The 19,425-nt window shown below is 44.9% G+C and overlaps 1 protein-coding gene across 1 annotated transcript in view; it reads left to right on the top strand.

The window, feature by feature from the left end:
• The window catches only part of TAF2 (TBP-associated factor 2), a 198,714-nt gene that overhangs the window by 175,510 nt on the left and 3,779 nt on the right, over window positions 1–19,425 (top strand). The window lies entirely within an intron of this gene.

Here is a 19,425-nt window from a genome sequence, read left to right as displayed (position 1 = left end):
TTTTTTTGTACACGTCCCGAGTCTTGCTCTGGTGTTCTTTCGTACAGTCCTGTGTCTCGCTTGTTTCATTTCATACTTCTTTGTACAGTCCCTCTTGCCTGGTCGTATCCCAATCATGGCTTCAGGTTCGGATGTTTGTACATATGCTCGAAAAGAAAGACCTGCAGATGCTAAGCGACGTCCTTCACAGCCTGCAACACAAGATGATGAACTTACTATGGAAGCTCAATACGTGTTTGATACCCTAAAGGATGACTTTCAGCAGTCACGACAGGAATGGGGCAAACCAGTTTCAGAGGTCACGTACAAATTGAAATTGCCATCCCTTGTGAATCCTCTCAGGAAGTTATCTCAAACCGCGGTTATAATTTTCTTTCCAGGAAGAATCCTAGCAGCCAGTGATGTTGCACAGTGGATTAAGTCCATCCTTGGAGGATGCTTTGTAGAGGGAGTATATTTTGCATCTAGAGGTTTTTATGAGGTGCATTTATCAGATGCTTTGTGCAAGCAGAGGCTACTTGAGCTTTCTCCCCTCTTTTACGGGAAGCAGATGGTACATGCTATGCCCTGGTCCCCAAACAAGGATTATCAAAGTCTTATACGACATCGTTGTCCTGTATGGGTTGAGGTTGTTAACTTTCCGGATTATATGCATGAAGAATTGCCTGGCCTGGCTGCTTCTTTGGGACAGGTCATTTGTCCTCCACGCCCTATGGGAAACCGTAACAGGTTCTGCATTCTCTGGGACACTGACACACCTACCCCTCCTTCTATTGCAGTGGAAGTTGAGGAAGTGTAATTGGGAAAAAAGTTTTTTGAATTGAAATGGGGTGTGTTTGCAGGAGCCTGTTTTACCTGCCACAAGTTTGGGCATCTAGCCTCTGAATGCCCAATGGTTTTGCATCAGCCCCCTCCCAACGCCTTGCCGCCCTAGACACGGGAAAAGAATGAGAATTTGCAAGCTAAGACAGCAAATAGAAATGGAGCAAAGAATGCCAAACCAATTAATCAGGTGCAATCACTTGCTGGAAAAGGAAAAGATAAAGAAAAAGAGAAGATGAAGGAATCTCCGGGAACTGATCGGGATGGTTTTCAACAGCCTAAGAAGGTAGTTGTATTGAAGCAACGCCCCTTTCAATCTCGTCAATGGGATGCTTCTTCTCCCTCACCAGGACAGGCTTCTACTTCAGCTCCTGTCCTTCAAAATTGGGTGGGGGTTTTGAAGAAGGGCATCCCTATATGTGACTCTGAAGAAGGGGAGAATGCTATTTCTTTCATGGATCATGAAAGCCTGCAACCCATGCAGGCAGAGGCTTTGCCTCTCTGACATCTTGCTCTATACTTATACTTTATTGTATATACCTCTTTTATGCATCAAACACTTCAAAGTGCTTTACATACAATGTACAGAGCCTCTGCAATGTCTCAAAGTGGAGGCTTTTTTGGAATTATGTACATAAAATGCAGCCAGATATTGTTTGTTTGCAAGAGCATAATCAACACTCTAAGGTTGGTCATCATGATTATTTTGGCGGCTATGACATATACTATGCTGGTACCACTACCTACTCAGGTGTATGCACAATGGTTAGGCATGAGCTGGAGCCTCAGTTAGCCTTCAATGATAGCAGTGGCAGATGGATGGTCATACAATGTAATGTCAATGGTGATATTCTTGAGTTCGCATTAGACTATGCCTCCCAGACCTCTGCCATGAGGGCTTCTCTATGGGATTCTTTAAGCAAATATCCCTGGAGATCTAATGCATTCATCTGTGGAGATTTTAATAATTCCCCTCTCCCAAGAGATAACACCACTTCAAGATCTCATATGCTATCATTGGAAAGGCAGAAATGGGATAGCATGCTTCTTTCTGTGCAAGCTGAAGATTTATGGCTGCTTCTCCAAGGGTCAGTGCTGCCTGGATATACTGCCTGGATATACTTTTCATCATAATGCACTTACTACATACTGGGCAAGGCTTGACAGATGGTATTTGTTTTACCCACAACAATATGCAGATTTTAGCCCTCATCTCCTCATAGACTTCTCATCGGGCTTGTTAGATCATGCCCCATTATGGATGAATCTGCACCTTGGTATGCCACTGGATGATTTGCCACCCCTTTCCAGTAGATTGTTGCATGTTAATCAGGGTTATTTCCGACATCACTATTTCCAGCAAATGATCAGATTTGCAATTTATCCCTTGCCTTTGCATGCCCAGGAGGACATAGATTATGCTTGGGACAGCTTTGTCTCTCGTATACAGAATATCATTAGGGAGTATGGAAACTGGCATATGACTAAATGGAGGAATGAGGTTAAATGGGCAAAAAGGACAGCACAACAATTGACTGAATTTTCACATTTAAGGCCTCTCTCTGAATCAGAAAATGATTCCCTTTCACAGGCGCGGATTAAATTGACTGCTAATGATCAGATGAAATTGCACAAATGGCAGATTAGAGCAAGAATGAAGCCCCTCATGGATAAGGGCTGCTCATCAAAAGCCTTTTTCCAGGGCCTGCATGCTACTCGAAAGAAAAACTCATGTCTCAGAGTAAGGAAGCTAGATGGCTCTTGGACGCACTCTTTCTCTGATCTCCAAGATGAATGCCAAAATTATTTCCAGAAATTGTTCTCTGCTCCTGGTTCCCCATCAAATCAAATGACTGATGCGAGGACTGAATTCCTCCAATATGTTTCTGAAATAGTGGAAATGGATGATGCTCTTACCTTGGAGAGACCTTTTACTGATACAGAACTTGATAATGCATTGTTCCACCTTAGCAAATACAAGTCCCCTGGCTGGGATGGCCTTACGGTGGAATTTTATATTTCTTTTTGGGATGATTTGAAAGATGTCCTCTTGCAAATGATCAATGTTGCCTGGCAAGAAAATTAGTTACCGCACTCTTGGAAGCATGGCATAGTCAAACTTATGCCCAAAAAACATCTGTGTGACCATATGTCAGATTGGAGGCCTATTACTTTGATGCATGTAGTTTACAAACTCATTGCCAAAATGATTGTGTATAGGCTTCACGGGATACTGAATGCGGGCCTTCATCCTCATCAGTATGGGTTTGTGCCGCGAAGACAAATCCATGACAATATCTCCAATGCATTGACTGCAATTGAATATGCTAAGTACTCGCATCAAGATATGCTCATATTGCAGGTAGATATTGCTAAGGCATTTGACATTGTTCAATGGGATTTTCTCTCTCAAATCATGACCAAATTGGGCTTTGGTCCAAAGATAGCAAATGCAGTTTACTGGCTTTATTCTGGCTCTACTTCTCAGTGCATTCTTGGGGGTCATCTATCTCGGTCATGGACATTGGGTAGATCAGTTAGACAGGGCTGCCCTCTTAGTGCTCTCTTCTATGCCATTGCGACCCATCCCCTCTTAATGTATCTTGATCATCTTACAAACACAAGACATATGACTGGTCTTAAAATCCCTGGGGCTGCATCTTTTTTGGCACAAGCATATGCTGATGATCCCTTCTTTATGCCACAGAATTCTGCCCGCGATGTTCACATGCTTATGACCACTCTATCATTGTATGGATTGGTAGCGGGATTGCATGTCAATTTTGACAAATCTAAATTGCTTCCCCTGAAACAATGTGATTGGCATTCTATTCTCTGGCCAGGTCAGGTGGTGCATTCCAAAGATGTAGTCAGGCATTTGGGATATCCTATAGGATGGCATATCACTAGGAAGCAACAGTTAAAATGGATCTTCCAAAGACTTCAACATAAACTGGAATACTGGAAAATTTCTACTTGGCCACTTCATGTCAGGCTCAGAATAGTACAGTCCATTGTAATGTCCTACGTCCAGTTTTTTTTTCCTTTGCTGCATTGGTCCTCCAGAGATATTTCAGCCTTTATGTCTCAAGCTATGGAGATGTTATGGAGGACAAAAACTACTGTGAAAGCATTGAGACTGATGAAGATGGAAATGGTGTGCTCTCCTAGGATGCATGGTGGACTTAATATCCTCAACATAAGATCTCATGTACTTGCAAGGAAGGCGACTATGCTCCATACTTTTTTCCGCCAACAACAGCCATGGACTTGTATGATAGCATCCATGTGTGTCAACATGAGGGCTTCTGCTTATGGTCATTGGACTGCTGATCATTGGGAGGTTGTCATTGGGAGATTTGTAGGGAAGATACCTGGCTGTCCTTTCTCTACTGCTCTGATACTTGACTGGAAACAAGTCCTTTCTAAGGTGAAATGGGCTCCTGATAATTGCTCGGGGGCTAACTCAATGAGGTAAGAAAGTATTCATTGGAGTGCCATCTTTGACATTCCACTTGCTTTACAGGAACCTGTTCGGGCATACAATCTCATGAAATTGGGAATTAGATACATACATGATGTGGTAGATAATTAGGGCTATGTTTTATATTTTCCTCAGGCCACTGCTTCCTATGCATTGGGAATGCACCATAGGTCGATATGGAAGAAAATTGCTGATTTGTTACATCCTTTTCTACGTGTTCCCCCTGTGGTTGACACAGACAGGCTTATGGTTTGGCAATTGCAACCCTTTGCTACCTGCTCTCATCCTGTTCCTCTGCCTGCCTTGACCTCCATCAAGCCTACAGGCTTCTTCAGCCTGCTCCATGGATTCAGCAATATGCTAATACTCTGTGGCATATCATGAAGCCTCTCTCATGGTGGCGGAAGAATCTCCGGATATTATGGAAGTGTAAAATGCCTTTGAAACAAAGGCTTTTTCTTTGGAGATGCATGATAGGCAGATTGTCAGTGGGAGTCACACTTGCCAAACGTCGCATTGCACCATCCACATGTTTACGATGTTAGGCTCCTTCAGAGACTGTCCCTCATTTGCTTTGGCACTGCCAGTGTTCTAGGAACCTCCTCGGGAGAATTTCAGATCATCTTTGGCTCCGTTTCCCGAGTCACAGATTTGGGAAACATTTTTGGTTATTTGGCAGATTTATGAGGTCTTTGTCTCAATACTCACTATTTCTCTCTTGGGTGAGATATTCCGTTTCCCGAGTGACAGATTTGGGAAACATTTTTGGTTATTTGGCAGATTTATGAGGTCTTTGTCTCAATACTCACTATTTCTCTCTTGGGTGAGATATTGGGCTCTTTGGACAATCTGGAGTGAGCATAATTTGGCATACTTGGGTCGGCAGATTCACAAGTCATATGAATCTTTCCGAGCCTCATTGTGGCAATCCTTATATGATGCTTGCCATGAGGGTGATATAGATGCTTCTTGCATAGAGCTTTTCTTTTTATGTTTCTGATCTTTGGGATACTCTCCATTTTGGAGACTTCCCATCTTGTAAATTTATGAGCATATAAATACAGCACTGGATATTACTTAAAAAAAGTGTGTGTGTGTGTGTGTAGAGGACATTATAAGGATGATTGACTTTGTGTAGTAATTTAGGCAAATTTAGGTTGTGATCTTACTTCAGTAGTCCAAAGGCGTTTGAAACTGCTGCCCCAATTTTGAAAGCTTTGTTTCTACATACTATATCCTTGGGGCTGCGTCTTGAACACGAGCCCAGCAGGACAATGTGTGTCCTTCTAGGTGACTCAGGATGGTTGCTGAATCTCTGGGTACGCTGTGACTGTGACTAAACCAATGGAAGGGCCCTTCTGACAGGCTAAAAGGTTGACACACAGTGTTGTCACAGATTTGGGATGCCAAATTTAATGGTTTGGCATGGATGAAGAAAAGAAAAATTCCATATCTCATTCAGCATTAGGATACAAGAACCTCTGAATGAATTCTAAATACGCCAGTTCCTCCCTATCCGGAATCCAGCTTCACTGAGATGTTAATCTTGCAGTTTTTCAAATTCTAGGCTCAAAGTGTAAAGCCAGGGTCACTCTTTGAGCAAGCTTGTTCCCTGTTTTACTCTATCGACTTGCACTCCACAGCCTCTCAGCCTGCTCCCCTATTCCTTTTTTCACCTCTTTTGCTTCCCTAACCTGACTCATGATAATCCTCCCCTTTTTACTTCATGATAACCCTCCCCGCTCCTTCCTGTGCTGCTAATAAGCTGCTTTAAGCATCCTCACGTGCCTCTGTTAGCCTGACCTGTTTCCTGCCTCCGCTCAATCCTCCTTTCCTCCCTGCAGCTCCTCTCCCTTGCAGTTTCCTCTCACTCCTCTCCCCACCCAAAATTTCACCTCCAACTTCTTATGTCTGAAATATATTTATTCTTTAACCTCCCCTCAATCATCCTTCTTCCCCTTGTCATCACTCTCTCCCCTTCTTAGTAGTGAACAACTCCTATTTCCCCTCCCATGCTTGTTCTTCAAAGTTCAACCCTCAGAATCTGTCTCCCTAAGGGAACTCAGTCGTGCCCTCACACACTTCCCAATCTCTCTCTCCTTCCCCCCTCTTTAATACATAAATCAAGCCTGCATACATAACGGGCCAATAATACATAACAAGCCAATAATACTGGGATGTTTGGAGGAATTGTGCATGCTCAGGGTTCTTAGGCCCTAGTGGAAGGGAAGTGGTAACGGACACGAGAATATGAAGAGCCAGATAGAGAGAGCTATGGAGGGGAGACGTCAAGCATGAGATGATACCACCCTTAAAAGGAGTACGTGGATCAATAGGGATGTTCACATCAAGGACTGAGTTTTAAATGTGAAAACTCCCCCCCTAGAAATCACTTGGGAGGGGAGGTCGAGCATGAGATGATGCCACCCTTGTTGGAATTGGTGGTTTGGTAGGGGTTTTACATCAAGGAGTGAGTTTGAAATGTACATTTCCCCCCTTGGAAGTCAATTCGACATCAACAATGCCCTCTTCTATGGTCCTAATGCAGTGAATACACTTTGCCAAATTGGAATTTCATTGTTTCGAAGGTAAGTCTCACCTAATCTATTTAAATAATGAATTGTCTTTGTTCCTTTAAGTTGAAATACATACTTATCAGACCTCACTAGCTAAATCAATTCGACACCAATAATGCCCTCTCCTATGGCCGCATTGCAGTGAATACGCTTTGCCATATTGGAAAGTCATTGTCTCAATGGTAATCTCACCTAATCTTTTAAATAATTGATTTTCTTTGTTCCTACAGGTTGAAGTACATACTTATCAAACCTCACTAGCAATATGTTACTCTTTACTGCAACCTCTTTGATACTGCACTTAAATTTTTTAAAATTTAACTGTAGCACTGAATTTTAAGAACCAAGAGGTTCTTGACCGGCTATTTTTATTTCTCTCAAGGTTTGAGCCGAGCATAATCAAAGGCTTAAAATTCATCGTCAAGCAGGCTAAAAATCCTTGTATCTACCCAATAGGATGAGCTGTTGGATAAATACAACCTAGAACCACAGTGCTACCCATTCTTTTGTAGGAATAATGAAAACATGCAAAACATGCATGTGTGTGTGCGCACCTGATGTATCACTCTTGCATCAAGTAGCAGTAGGTATGGGTCTTTGACAACTACAAATTGATCTAAATAAAAGTTTTACAAGCATTAGGATGGGAACAAGGCACCAAACATCATTTCAAAGTTAAAAAACTTGTTACTTCTATCCATTCAAGAAACAAAATATAGTTGGGATTGCATAATGCCCATGGGTATAGATAGTTGTCATTAGTTACGAATGCTTTTTATGACAACCAGAGTACAACAACGAGACATTTTGAACTGGACAAATAGAAAATGAAGATCTTGACAATTAAGATTGAGGAGATACTGGGTATGTTTGGAATGTTGTGTTAGACCATTGTGCACATAGGCTATTAATTGGCCTCCATCCCTCACCTCTCTCTCGGGGGGCTCCCTATTCCTTCCGCACTGTGCGGGGCTCTCTCTGGCCCCAGCCTGTCATCACGAGGCTGCTCCTAGCCCCCCGGCTACCTCCAGACCTGTCCAGAAGACCCAGCCCATCGTTTGGGTTTGCATTGCCCAGGCGACTTGCTCCAGCTGACCCTGCACCTACAAAACAGCAAGAGCACCCAATCAAGATAAAAAAATGAAGAAAGTAGGAGGCCCAGGGCAGGAAGTGGACTCTCACCCCTTCCACGGGTCTGCCAGGACCTGCAAATCGACACACAAAGCTGGAAAATACAAGAAGACACCTCGAAAATATGAAAATCAGGTTTCGAATTTCCAGAGAAAGGGATTACTTAAAACAGGGAAGCTATCTTCTTTTTTCATTTTTATCTTTCTGGAGGATGCAATAAACAGTGAACAATTTCATACTTTGGATCATGACGACTCGAGGCTATGTAAAAGCCCTTGAAATTGCAATGACAGTTTACATGGCAGGATTACCACCCAAAAATACCTCTGAGGTTCTGACTCACCTTAGCGAAATTTGTATAGCCTTGATTGAGAAGGTAGATAGCCTCCAGACCACCAATGTGGCATTGATGGAAGAGAAAGTATATATTGATAAGACACTCGATGAAATCAAGAATCAAGGGGGGCGTATGCAAGATGAATGGTGAAAGGAGAGAAACAAGAAGGATGAGTGGGAGAAGGAGAAGGCAACATGGGAAACTGAAAAGACCAGTCTCAATGAGAAAATGCAAGCTATGGGAACAAAACGATAGCAACTAAGAGACATGCAGTGAACACTGGAAGGGGCACACAAGGCAATGGAATACACAGCAAATCACCAAAGGGAAAGCATATATGCTAGAATGGAAGAATGTGGTTAAGAAAGGTGCATCAACCCCCAAGAAAGAGATCATTTCTGAGGCTTTGGAGGAAGAAAAGAGAAGGAACAGCAAGGCCTTGAATGTCTTGGTTAGAGGCCTAACAGCTGGAGATACCTTTATGTTAGATGCCAAAACCTTGTTAACCAAGATGGGAGTCAACCTCACATGCGAGACGGCATGTAGAGTTGGCGAAGAGGAGGCTTTAACAAGACCCCTTATAATGAAACACCGAACAGCAATGGTCAGGGCTACCCTCATGAGCATGAGGGCAACCTTGAAAGGGACAAGAATATACTTGGATGATGATCTCACATTGCTACAACAGGAGCATCGTAGGGAGGGAAATGGTGCGTGTTATGGCAGCAAGAGATGCAGGTAAATGGGCTGCCTACAGAGATGGAAAGTGATTATCAGAGCAAGAGAGCAGAAAGGGATGGAAGGGAAGAAAGAGAAGAGGGGGAGATGGACAACCGATGATGGCGTTAGACCCAAGAGATGAGAGCACAAATGGGGCTGAAAATAGCAGTGTGGAATTGCAATGGTACCCTTTGGTCCGATCTTGGGGGTTTCTTAGCGACAGAGACATGATCTTCTACACCGAGACCCATGAAAGCCCGGAAAGAGGACTGCCCACAGTGACGGGACATATCTGGGAATCAGTCCATAGGAAGGAGATGAGGGGAGACAGTGGGATACGGGGGGAGGCGTGGCTGTCCTTTTTAGAGCACACCTGAGACCACTCATAGCTGTGATCCGAAGAGAGGAGCACGTGGGTGCAAGTTCAGCTACCAGATACATGTTCGATTTTCATTCAGTGTGCTGCTTTCCTCCAGACACATCATCTTATGCACGCGAGAAGTCACCTCTGAAGGGCATAGCTCATATGAGACTATTCATGATGACATCATAAAGCTTTCTAAATGGGGGGACACTCTCCTCCTTGGTGACTTCAATGCACGTGTTGGAAATAGACAGGTTGGCTTGCTAGATTTCGATGATGATTCCCTCATAGTACTGGAGATGGATGCAACAGAGCTGGGGATAGTGAGGCAGTCAGCAGATGCAGATGCACCAGTGACAACATACGGAGATATCTACTTGAGTTGGGGGCTATTCATGGCTTGATCATATATAGCGGTCTTCGAAGATGGGTGGGCTCACTTGTTTTCCACATGGTGGGAGAAGAAGCACAGTGTACTACCTGTTGGATCTAGTAGCTTTTGCCTCATGGATACGTGATTTTACTATGCCTCCTCCACTCGGTGCCAACCACTCATACCTTGCCTTTTGTATCTTGGCCGCCATGCCAGCCATGAGGAGGACCTCCCCCCACGCACTAGCTCATATGAGACTATTCATGATGACATCATAAAGCTTTCTAAATGGGGTGACACTCTCCTCCTTGGTGACTTCAATGCACGTGTTGGAAATAGACAGGTTGGCTTGCTAGATTTCGATGATGATTCCCTCATAGTACTGGAGATGGATGCAACAGAGCTGGGGATAGTGAGGCAGTCAGCAGATGCAGATGCACCAGTGACAACATACGGAGATATCTACTTGAGTTGGGGGCTATTCATGGCTTGATCATATATAGCGGTCTTCGAAGATGGGTGGGCTCACTTGTTTTCCACATGGTGGGAGAAGAAGCACAGTGTACTACCTGTTGGATCTAGTAGCTTTTGCCTCATGGATACGTGATTTTACTATGCCTCCTCCACTCGGTGCCAACCACTCATACCTTGCCTTTTGTATCTTGGCCGCCATGCCAGCCATGAGGAGGACCTCCCCCCACGCACTCGCGTTCAGATCTATTTTGGTCGTGCTCTAGACTTGGTATATGTGAGCCACCTAGCCTCAGAGCTTCCAGTCTTACTTGGAGCTGGTATACAAGAAGTTGCCACCAGATCCTTTCCCACGACTCGATCTACACGTGTCCCATAAACCCCCTAGTTTGATGATGAGCGTAGAGAGGTGAGAGCCCACCTCACACGTGAGCGAGGATTGGGGCATTTGACTTTATCAGAGGCATGGCGGATCTTACGCCGAGTGACACAACATAAGAAGCGGGCTTTCCTCATACACATGATGGATGAGTGATCAGATCCTTTCGAGGGGGGATCCTACTACAGGCTGGGGGCTCTTATCGGAGGGGAAGCCGTCCATCTCCATCACAGATTCAGCTGTTTGGCACACATATGCATGCTTTCTTTATGATGTCCGGGGTCAGACGCCTCCTGATATGTCCTCTATGCCTAGACCCACTACGTGTCACTTGTTTACTGCACGGAATGTATGGGCTGTCCTTCTCCGGCTTAATAACCAGAGATCACTAGATCATGAGGGACTACTCATTGAGCACTTTGCACATGGACAGAAGGTCCTTGACCCCGGTTCTAGCACAGTTGTTCAATCATGCCGTATCCGATGGCTACCCGCCTACCTGGAGCACTACCACCATAGTACCGATACACAATGCAGGCGACCCCATGGACACTGGGAACTATCGTACTCTTATGATTAGCCATACTCTGGCTAAGATATATGGGTCGGTACTATAGAGGGAGATACTGCAGTAGCCACACAGAGGATCATGAGCAACATGCTTTGGGACAGGCAGGTTTTCGGAGACAGCACTCCACCTTGGATCACATCTTCACCTTGAGGGCTATCATTGAGGAGGCGAAGTCGAGGCACCAGAAAGTCTACACTTGCTTTGTAGACTTTAATAAGGCATTTAATACTGTCTCACATTCCCGCTTGATCAGGTGGTTACAGGAGTTGCAGCTCCTAGAGATCATGATTTGGGGGGTTATGAGTCTATATGAGTCCGTTAGATGGAGAGTACGTGCCCCGGGAGGTCTATCGGATTGGATTGAGAGCACTATCGGAGTGAACCAAGGCTATCCCCTCTCACCAACTTTTTCGGGATCTATATCGATGAGATCGCATTTTTGTTAGATTGTCTAGGTGGAGAGGGTTCACTTTTGGCTGACTGGTTGGTACAAATACTGTTGTAGGTGAGGAATCTGGAAAGGAGCCCGGAACCGTCTCTAAAGAGGCAGTGGTAGCTACCTCGGATCTCGTAGTACACTGGGCACTTGAAAATAAAATCTCCTTACATATATTTGGGGGTAGTGTTCACTGGGCCAGGTTTCACGATGACCCATGCAGCTACAGCACGACTGACACGAGGGCAAGGTGCTCTGGCCCGACTGGAGAGGCAATGCTTCCATGCATACTTCCAGGACCCTCCGAAGAAGGGTTGGCTTTTTGACACCCTGGTGAGACGGATTGCCATGTATGCATCACCTTTTTGGAAGAGTGACATTTCAGCGAGAGTGGAAGATATTTGAGAGGCTACATGTGACTATGGGATTTAGGATGATTGGAGTAAGCCCTCTGCTCCCCATCAGATTATATAGGCAGAGTTCACCATGACCCCTCTCCAGGTTGATGCCATCTTTCAGAGACTGACATTACTCCATAGAGTCTGGGCCTTCCCCTAGTGGAGATTACCAAGGCTAGCATTGGAGCCCTCCAGGCGACTGGCAGAGAGCGGTGTTGATACAGCATGGTACGCATGGGTATCCACATGATTTGGTAGTCACGACATTCAGATGGAAAGATTTTCTCCCTTTCAGTACAGCATGGATGCACCACCCAAGATGATCTCACGAGATGAGATCAACCGTATTATGCGGTTGGACCTTCTCCAGCTTCATACGTCTCGTCTAGGGCTTGGGGGGGAGATGAGTTCCCCACCAAGATCCAATTCTCCCATAACCACTTTCTGAGGGTCTCAGAGTATGGTCTCGTCATCAGACCTCAGTATCTCGAGATAGGAGAGTCTCACATGCACTGGGGATGGCCATTAGACAATTGTGAGTCTCATCACATCAGCTAAGGATTGAGGGAGGGGGGAGATGAGTTCCCCACCAAGATCCAATTCTCCCATAACCACTTTCTGAGGGTCTCAGAGTATGGTCTCGTCATCAGACCTCAGTATCTCGAGATAGGAGAGTCTCACATGCACTGGGGATGGCCATTAGACAATTGTGAGTCTCATCACATCAGCTAAGGATTGAGGCAGGGGGAGCTGCAGGCATACCCAGAGAGCAGAGGATCTGCAGACTATGCCCGATGGGGGAGGTCGAGACAAAGGAGCACTTTCAATGTGTGTTCCTAGTCTACTATGAGACCCGAGGGTGATATCACAGCCTCTTTAGGAGGAACATGGCTCTAGTCCGCTTACACGGCTGATCCATTTTCCGAACTTGTTTTGTGTTGGGCTCTATCTGATTGAGATGTGACGACACAGAGACACTGATGTGATGGACCAGAGAGAAGTAGGAGGCGATGCCACATGGTACCGAGACCGACTGAGCACAGACACATGTTACAGACTTCTATGCAGCTGAGTAAGCTACAGGGGAGGTTGAGGGAGAGGAGCTTGATGAGATTAGCGCATCATGGATTAACAGTGAGAGTCACCGCCACGATGCTGCCAGACGAGAGGCACACACTCCACTTGCTTCTCGGAGAGTGACCAGAGCACGTACGATTGAGATCTAGTCTATTTCAGTCCTCACAGGAGACCGCTAGAGACGGGGCATCACCCTTGACGTATCCCATTGGATACAGAGATCGAGAGACCACGCCCTCCGCCGCCTCGAGAGACAGCTCAACAAACGCAGATATGAGAGCTCCTCACATCCCATCAAAGAGCCACTGGGATACTTGGGTATATGGAGCCTGGGCATGTACTAGGAGCGTTAGCTCAGATACTAGGAGCGTTAGCTCTGAGCACCTGATACTATTTTGCTATTTTGCTACTCTGCTATTTTGCTCACTACTTTAGCACTTTAGCTTTCAGCAAGGGCCTTAGTGAGCCCTCTGCTTCAGCCCATAGCAGCTTGTATGAGTTACTTTTGGTTTTGCACTTTTGTCTCATAGGCCCGCGAGGCCTCTTGAAGACATTAATACATCTCTCTCTCTCTCTCTCTCTCTCTCTCTCTCATGATGCTGAAAGTTACTTAAGTGTGAAATTGGCCTCCTTGTGTTGCATCACTGGCCTTAATGCAGGCTGGATAAGAAATTAGTTCTTCTTTATCATTCTTTTCTTTGCTCGAGTGACATCATGTCTGTTCTTAACTAGACTCTCATAATTATTCAGAAATGCAGATATATATCCATGTCAACATTCTCATCACTACAGGAAAAAGACCATGCAAATTTGGAAAATCGAAATTGCATGTGTATGCCATACTAGGTTTTAGTGAGGCTTAGTCGTAGACCATAGTTCCTCTTATTCTAGGTTCGTCATTAGCAGACTTATAACAAGACAGACTTGGGTCTTGCCAGAGACTGACAAACCATGATATTGTGCTGCAGAACTTATTGTAAACTTTGGCACCTATTTGTTGGGTCTTGGAATAACAAAATATGAGTCACTAAGAGCTGACCATGAATGGAACTCCGGAATATGCTTGCCAAATTTGGAAAGAGCAGAATGAGAGCTTGGAATAGCAATAAAAGTTCTGCTTTGAAAACCAAAAAAAGAGCTAAGAGCCAGTAGCTTATCTGTGGCAAGGAACCCATAGCAATCCTAATAATAGAACTTCCACAACAATAGCATGCTAAGAGCAGTGTACTTTCGTACCATTCATATGGAAGTAGGTCAGTAGCCTACTCAGCATCATAATCTCTAGATACCAGTAATATCACTTGATATGAAGCTTTTGAATAAGCTGATTGTAAAAAATCAAAACTATCAGTGCCATTCTTAGCCAATCAATCATTTGACTGGATATGCATTAGTGAATAGTGACATATCTCTTGTAAAAAGTACATCGTGCGTGGTTGCACGAAAGCAGCACTGCCCTTGAATATGAGCAAATGTCAGATAAAGTAGCTTAAAGAATACATGAAATAGGTGTTTGCAATAGCAACTGATGCTTGATGATTATAAACTGACTGAGACCATCATGAAGTGACAAAGGCAACAGCGCCGCCAAGCAAACAAGAATCAATAAACAGGGACAACTCGACCTGCGACGATCCTCAGCTGGCTCACAGCCCAAGACGTCACTTAGCCCATGTTCTTTGAAGATTTCAGCTTCAATCTCTTGTTCTTCCTTAGCACACTCAGATCCAGGGATGCAGCAATAGTGTAATGAAGGCCACCACTTGCAGCAGCAGCAAGGAGCCTTATTTTCCAGCCACCACTTGCAATTTTGAGGGCAAAATTATATTGAGCAGGGATGGTTGTAATGAAGGCCAAGATCAGGCCAAGTTAGTAAGGGTCAGGCCTAATTTGGCTAGGGGATTTTTAGGCCTAGAGGGGGCAAAAAGGACATCTAGTAGAGGGAGACTATATAAGTCCACCTCCACACTTCTGTACTGACCTTTTGATGTGACATCTAATCCCTATCTACTCTCCCTCCTCCTTCTTGCTTCCTGCTTCCTGCTGCCTACGCTCACACACTCTCTCTCCTCCCTCTCTCTATCTCTCTCTCCCCTCATCCTTCTCTCTCTTCCTCTCTCTTTCCCCTTCCCCTCTCTTCTCCTCCCTTCCTTCTGCTATTCTATCCCCATCTCCAAATCTGCCCGTTACCCCTTCACTACATTGGTATCAGAGCCAAGATTCTGGCACCTTTGCTTCCAATTACTCTTTTGTCCTGATTTCTATCTAGAGGCGAATACCTGTGCAGGTCTTCGACGCTTGAACGCAAACCAGCTAGAGTCTACGTGGTGCAAGACAAACAGCAGTGCAAGACTACTTAACAAAGATATATAACGGACGACAAGCAATATCAACTCAAACTGCAACGCAACAAGATGAAACTTCAGCCCACAGACGCTGAAACGAGGTTTCAGCCCAACAGCAGCAGATTACAATCAGTGACGACGATTGCCATCAACCCCATATCAAAAGAAAAGCAGTAGCAATGGGTTACAGCTAGGCACATCCGTGCACTAACCATCGGTATACTACAGAAGAAAAGATCAGAGCAACGAATAGGCGAAGACATTTAGAGTTGCCCTTGTTAGGGCATCCGTCGATGCAACGCCATATCTTCACTGCAGTTTGCAATTCGTCTCCTAACGCCTCGCCATCGTCTTGCAAATACCGGTTGCCACGCCTTGCATGATGTGCTCCGCCAATGAGGTCGCCCCGCCAGTCCCATCACTTCACCCAAGTTCCACCATCCTCACGTCCCCCTCGACCCGCACCGCCGACCTTTCAGCCTGCAAAGAAACCTCAGTCCCGTATATTTTCTTAGGTTAAGTTAGCTCGGGTTAGGTTGGTTGGGTTAGGTTAGTCATTTTAAATCATCTCTATGTATGCTCCAGATCTCTCTTTTTATGTTGAGTCAAGGTACTCAGCCTGGATAGTCCTCCAAAATGAATGAAATAAACTATTGTGTTTTGTGTGTTTTGTAAACACCTCTGGTCACCTTATGATGTAGGCCATGTGTATGTGTTTTGCTCCATGGTACCTCCTGCAGACATTGTGTGCATGTACATGCAGGGGAGATAACCATTGGAAGGTCTTTTTGTATCCCTTTTGTTTGCCTTACACCCATGGGAACCCTTGCTAGCTTGAGATCCTAGCCATTGATAGATCCATGACCACCATGAGATGGCATGAGACACCTTGTGCTAGCTGTATCCTTGACATAGCCTGAGGCATTCCCTTGAGGGGGGGTTTGTTGGGATATATCAAGGTGTATGCCTCAGGCACACCTTGGTTTCTATGTGTGAGTGCTAGAGGCACAGCTAGGTGCCCATAAGCACAGTTAGGTGGTGGAAAGCCACATAGGATGATTGAGAGAATCTAGGAGCAGATTGAGGAGATGATTGTGGAGCTCTGAAGTCATCAGTGATGTTAGTGAGCATGTAAGAGGTGCCTACATAAGGACCTCACTCTTCTTCATTCCATAATGCAAGTATTCTGAATTTGTGTCCACTCTACTCTTTCCTTTCAGTTTACCAACATACACAACCAGCCAAATCCTTCCATCTTTGGAAAGCGTATTAGTGACCAGCCCACTATTATCTCGCCCATGGGAAATTTCAGCTAGAGACTTCCACCAGTGACTCTTCCAAGGGGTGATATCCTTGAGTTATGTGCAGGGGATATAGGCCCACTTTCACTGCTGCTATTCGGCACATCCCAACCTCATGTTGATAGTTTTGGGAGAGCCTGTCCCTCTAGCACTCATCTCTCAGCTCTGTTTCAGCCCAATGCCTATGAGAGGATTTGGTCTCAATCTGAATCAGAAAGGAGGCTCTACATAGAGTCTAGGCCACCTCAAATGCAGCCTGGACAGATTTTTGTGGAAGGATATTTCAGATTATATCCAATGGATGATAAGGGCAAGGTTCCTCATGATGGCATGCACCATGCCCACACTTGGTTAAAGTCGAGGGCTTCGTCTTGGAAGCCCTACACATGGGCAGCTTTCAAAGACCTCATGGGTGTCATGGTTAGAAGTAAATTACAGCGATACAGACCAGAGCTGAAGGCCTTACAGGTGAGGACTGAAAATCCTTGGAATAGTGAGGAAGCACAAGCACTACTGGAACTGTTTGAGCCTGAATACAGCAGCTATAATGAGAATGATTTTCAGTTCCTAGCATATGGGCAGGTGAAAAATGCAATGCAACAACAGCTCCTCAAAGCTGCCTTGCAAGGTATATGGCAAAACAATGAATGCTTCCGATGTGGGAAAAAGGGGGCTGCAAGGCACGGAGAGGTCCCCAATCTGTATGTGCTTTTGGAGCTTCTTCATGACGAGTATGCTAGGTGGGATCAACATTTACATGACCCCGGTGGTGCCACAACTTATGGGGACAAGGACAATCTTATTTTTCCTTTTGACCTGGGTGGCATATGCCTGACCATTTTGCAGCAGCAAGAAGCCTTATTTTCCAGCCACCACTTGCAATTTTGAGGGCAAAATTATATTGAGCAGGGATGGTTGTAAATTGTAATGAAGGCCAAGATCAGGCCAAGTTAGTAAGGGTCAGGCCTAATTTGGCTAGGGGATTTTTAGGTCTAGAGGGGCAAAAAGGACATCTAGTAGAGGGAGACTATATAAGTACACCTCCACACTTTTGTACTGACCTTTTGATGTGACATCTAATCCCTATCTACTCTCCCTCCTCCTTCCTGCTTCCTGCTGCCTACGCTCACACTCTCTCTCCCCCCTCTCTCTATCTCTCTATCCCCTCATCCTTCTCTCTATTCCTCTCTCTTTCCCCTTCCCCTCTCTTCTCCTCCCTTCCTTTTGCTATTCTATCCCCATCTCCAAATCTGCCCCTTTCCCCTTCACTACAAATAGTCAGCGCTTCTATTGAGAGCTCTGCAGTTTGTTGCACTGTCCACTTGCCAGTATCCTTCATCCCAGTCTTGTCCAGTATCTTGTCCACCAGCTCACCTTCTTTCCGATCATCCTTGACTGTAAAAATGTCTGCCGTGATTTCTACAATAAAGCTTTCAAGCTCCCCTTTGTTCCACTCTGCAAAAGTTTCATGTTGGACATCCCTCCTACGACTTAGACCCATCGCATGCCTCGGATATCAAATGCATATCGACATACAAAATTCCATTGTGCATCATTTTCACAAAGTTACCAGCACCACCTTTGCCCACATAGGTCACACAAGGCGCTTCGTCAACGTGAGCTGCCACTTTCCCTCCTGGCATAAGTGAAGGCCCATAGCGGGCACATTCCTCACCTTCAGAGTCTCCTATCCCAAGATAAAGAAGCCCTTTCTCTGCAACTTAGCATGGGTTGCCTCCATCTACAATGCAATCTCCGGGCTCCATGAAGCTTGAAAGCATTGCAATTGTTTGATCTACAGGAGCCCTTGCCTTGGCAAGAAGAATTACAGCTTTGTGCTTCTGAATTGACAGCACGAAATCCTTCAGGTTAGAGTATCCTTTCAAGGGGAGGTTGCCTTACCAGAAATGACTCCACGAAATGTGCAGCATTTCTAACAAAATTTGCTTTGCATGCTTAGGTGAAAGCAACATGGCGAGGCTTCCCACAGATAAAAGCAAGGTCTTTTCTTATTTGTGTCATTCTGATCTTGTTAATCTTTATTATCATGTTGACACTGAAAAGTAATGTTCTGCTTGGTTTTAGGGCTAAATCGGGGTTTCTGATTTTGTCTTCTAATTCTAGCCATATAGGTTGTATCATCCCGATTGCCAAACTTCTTGCTATGCCTTTGTTTTTCTGAGTGATGAGATCCACATAGCTGAGTTAAAGTGGAAGGATGCTCTCTATAAGAGAGGGGGGGAGACAAAATTGTCCCATGACTCTGGAAGGCTGTTAAGAAGAAGATCAGCTACTTCAAACTTGTTGACCATGCATCTTCTCATCACACATTGCTAGTTGATGTATCAGGTCTTTGAGTTGATTCAAATGGTCATTCACATTTTGACCCTCACACTCTAAGCCTAGTTAGTCGTCTTTTTATGACTAAGGCTTTCTAAGTATTATCATCTCGTAGATGATTTGCAAAGTTTTTCAGGATTTAGCTGGCGTTTTCAGTTGTGTGACAAGAGGGTTAATGTTATTCTCGATGCTCAAATTTATGAACGTATGAGTCTGTTGGCTTTTCTTATCGTAACTACCGAAATTCTCTGTCGAATATTTTTGTGTCCCACGAATAATACCCTCCAACTTTCGAGTTTT

This window comes from Dipteris shenzhenensis, chromosome 21 (assembly GCF_047967505.1).
Source record: "Dipteris shenzhenensis isolate YYH24624 ecotype China chromosome 21, Dip_SZ_1.0, whole genome shotgun sequence".
In the NCBI taxonomy this organism is placed as follows: Eukaryota; Viridiplantae; Streptophyta; class Polypodiopsida; order Gleicheniales; family Dipteridaceae; genus Dipteris; species Dipteris shenzhenensis.
This window is presented reverse-complemented; position numbering and strand designations above follow the sequence as displayed.